This window comes from Gossypium hirsutum, chromosome A02 (assembly GCF_007990345.1).
Source record: "Gossypium hirsutum isolate 1008001.06 chromosome A02, Gossypium_hirsutum_v2.1, whole genome shotgun sequence".
NCBI lineage: Eukaryota > Viridiplantae > Streptophyta > Magnoliopsida > Malvales > Malvaceae > Gossypium > Gossypium hirsutum.
In genome coordinates this window covers 75496454-75500166 of record NC_053425.1, presented here as the reverse complement: position 1 = coordinate 75500166, position 3713 = coordinate 75496454, and positions in this window count along the sequence as shown.

Sequence of the window (3713 nt, the reverse complement as noted above, 5' to 3'; positions counted from 1 at the left end):
GGTCATACAATTCGATCATGTCCAAAACAAAATAGTTGATAATTGCTATAATGAAACTATGTTGCATTATTTCTATTGCACCTTATTCAAAAGAACTTCTATTTTATTAATAATATAAAAATAATTTACTATTAAAATATTAAAAACAACTTTTATTTTATTAAAAGAAACAATATAAAAAAATTTCTACAAATATATAAAAAAAATCAATGTATATGCCGGTCAAAATCAGTGCCATATGGGGGTGGTAAATGATTACGCGCTGGATTTCTCCTTGGTTCAGCTTCCGGCTGGGGTTGTAGTTGCTCCGGCAGGGGTTGTGGTTACTCTGGTTGTGGGTATTGGAAGGATGACCCACCTTGATAGAATAAAGATTGTGGAGGTGTTTGCATCACCCACAGTAGAGGTATTTGAATCCCAAAAGGCAATGGGGATTGGTAACGAGATGAGCTCCTCAACGGTGCCTCGTGCGACCTCGTCGGCAACGATGGCCTATATATCATCGGTTGAGTCGGAGTCATCGGGAAAGGAGATGTACCGGGCCACGCATTCCATCCTGGAATAGGATTGGGAAAAGGAAACATATAAGGGTTAGGATACATATAAGGGCTAGGATACACACTTGGCATAATCTGAAGGGGTTGTGCAATGGTTGTCGTCGGTTGAGGCGTTGGGCCCAGTGGTTGTGTGACAGCCCAAAATTGACCCTAGTCAGGAAGTGGTTTTGGGACCGATAAACCGAGTCACCGAAATGTTTGAATGTGATATTTATTGTCTAGAATATGTAATTATGAATGTGTGAAAATTTCAAGCTTCGATTTAGTCGATTGCATGTGAATTCAGTTAGTAGGATTTGTGTGACACTTTTGAAATGTGATAGGCTAATCTATAAGGATCTAATAGTGCATGTAATAAAAAGGGAGGACTTGCATGTCAAATTTCCCCCTAATTAGTAGTGGCCGGCCATGCTATGAGTGGAAACATGTCACAAACATGTTATGTTAGTGAGGTATGTTAGGAAAAATAAAATAAGGAGTATGGGTAATAAAGAAATGGAAAAAAAAGAAAGAATGTGTGTGAGTGTTCCCCCCATTGCCGTGAGTTAAAGAAAAGAAAAAAAAATTTGTTTATCCTTTTTCATTTCTTTTGGCCGAAAATTCTAAGGAAGGAGGAATTCATTTCTTTTGGCCGAAAATTCTAAGGAAGGAGGAAGGAGTTCTTGCTTCATGTTTGGTTTGGAAGAGGATTAGGAGGAGGTTTGGCCATACTTGTATCTAGATTAAGGTATGTTTGAGGTTGTGCCATGAGATTCATGCATGTTTTTTGTTGCTAGCTTGAGTTCTAATTAGCCCATGGTTCAAATCTTTGCTATGTCATGGGGATGATATTTGGCCTAGGTGGATTTTGTGTTAATGCCATTGCATGCTAAATATGAAGCTTGTTAATGATACATGTGATGGTGGATTGATGACTCTTGGATTTTCTTTTTAGCATTTTTGAGTGAGACATTAAGTTCTTTGTTTAACCATGACCAAAATTGAAATGGTATGGTGTTGTGATGTATTCGGCCATGGTATATCCATAAGTATGATTTATGCTTATTGCATGGTAGGTAAGATTTGTGTTTTGGATTTATGTTCATGTTTAGTTATAATCAACTTTGAGATTCGGCTCTTGCACATATATATATATGTTTGCACATGACGTATTGGTATGACATATACAATATCTCAAGGTATATATTTACATATGATGGTGTTTCGGTTATGGAGTACATGATGGATGCGTATTGAGTTATAATATGTAATGCATTAGTTAGTAAAAGGTATGCCATTTGTGTGTGGTATTGAGTATATAATTGGCCTCAACATAGACATGCATAATCGGCCACATGAATGAGTACATAGGTTGATGTGTTGTTCGGCCATAGGGAAGCATATTGAAGGCTTTATCTTGACTTAGAAAATTCGGCTAAGGAGAGTATTAACTAATGTGTTGAGTTTGATTCATGATTCCGTACATATGTGACTTTAATGTCTAATGAATATATGTGGGCCAAGTACCTTGAGTTCCTCTTTTCGATGCTCAAATGATTAAATCAATTTATTTGTTAAATTAAGCTCAAGAGCAAAGGGGAACTAAATCCGATAAAGGAAAGGAAAAAGTGGTCGAATAGCCATCGGAATCCTTCGACAACATCCGAGGTAAGTTTTCGAGTAATGGGACTTAAGTTATGATTCGATTAGATTATGTCTTAAGTAAATCAAAATCATGCTCTTATATGTGGCTATTGAGCCGAAATTGTAAATGTGATAAGTGTCTTGTGTTTGAGCTTTGGTAATGAAAATGAAATATGAACGTGTCATGATTTATTGATATATGTGCATGGTTACTCGAATGATATCCTGGCTATGTCCCAAAGGCTTTTGTGCTAAGCGACTACATCCGGACTAAGATCCGAAGGCATTTGTGCTAGCGACTATATCCGGGCTAAGTCTCGAATGCATTTATGCTAGTGACCATATCCGGGTTAAGACCCGAAGGCCTTGTGCAAGTGGTTATATCCGGATAAACCCCGAAGATGCTTGATTTGGGAACGAGCGATCTTGCTGTAAAAATTTAAATTAATACGCTTGTAAAATCCCAGCGATGAGGTATGTTTCGTCTGTGCTTTGAATTAGTTGATCCCTTACAAATCTGTATTCGCTCAGTCAATAAATGAGCTACCGGCCTTTGGCTAAGTTGATCTTTTGTGTATGAACATAAGGGTTGGTAATGTGAAGTAAGTATGATATTGAAAATTTGTGCATATGAAATTATCCGTTTAGCTATATGAATGCTATACTTTTGTTGTGCTGGAATCCCTTGCTCAAAACTTACTAAGCATAAATTGCTTACTCCGTTTCTTTGTTTCTCTGTTTTATAGATTTTGGCTCGTCAGCTATCGGACTTGGGGTTTTTGGAAGTCGAAGTCTCCCACACTATCAAAGCCCCCTTTTGGTACAATTTTGGTTGAACTTTGAAATGGCATGTATAGGACTACCCTTTTGTTGTTGGTCATGTACCCTTCGGTTTTGTGTAAATTTGGATAGCCATGCGAAAATGGCTTAAATATACTTTGATCATAGCATTATAATCGTTTTGTATGTTGTCCGTCGAGAGGTATGGAAATGTTGGTAACGGTTAGCCATGGGAAGGGTTATTCTTGATCACTTTTGGAATATGTATGACAAACTCTAGTTGATCCATGGAGGATCATGAAATAGGTAAAGTTTACCTTAAAAAAACAGATGCTGGCAGCAGCAGTGATGTGGATGTGAAAAATCACTAAAAATAGTAGGAATGGAATTAAATAGTGAATAAATTATGTAAACGAACCTTGCTGAATCTATTTTCATAGGAAAGTAACAAAACGATCATATGGACAATATGTTAAGATATATTCAGGTTCTCGTGAGACAGGGCCAGAACAGTTTCTGGATTCCCTGTTTCGACTTTGGAAATTCATTATAAATTAACCAGAGATAATTAGAAGTCATTCCATATATGCATAGATTCCTTTTTGAGTCTAGTTTCTATAGAAACAAACGACATCAGTATTGAAGCCCTGTACAGGGAGATATCCAAGTCGTAATGCGCAAAGGTCAGTGTAGTCGATCCCTGTAACATGGGAGACTTTGACTAATAAACTGTACTAATTGGCCTGACCAAAA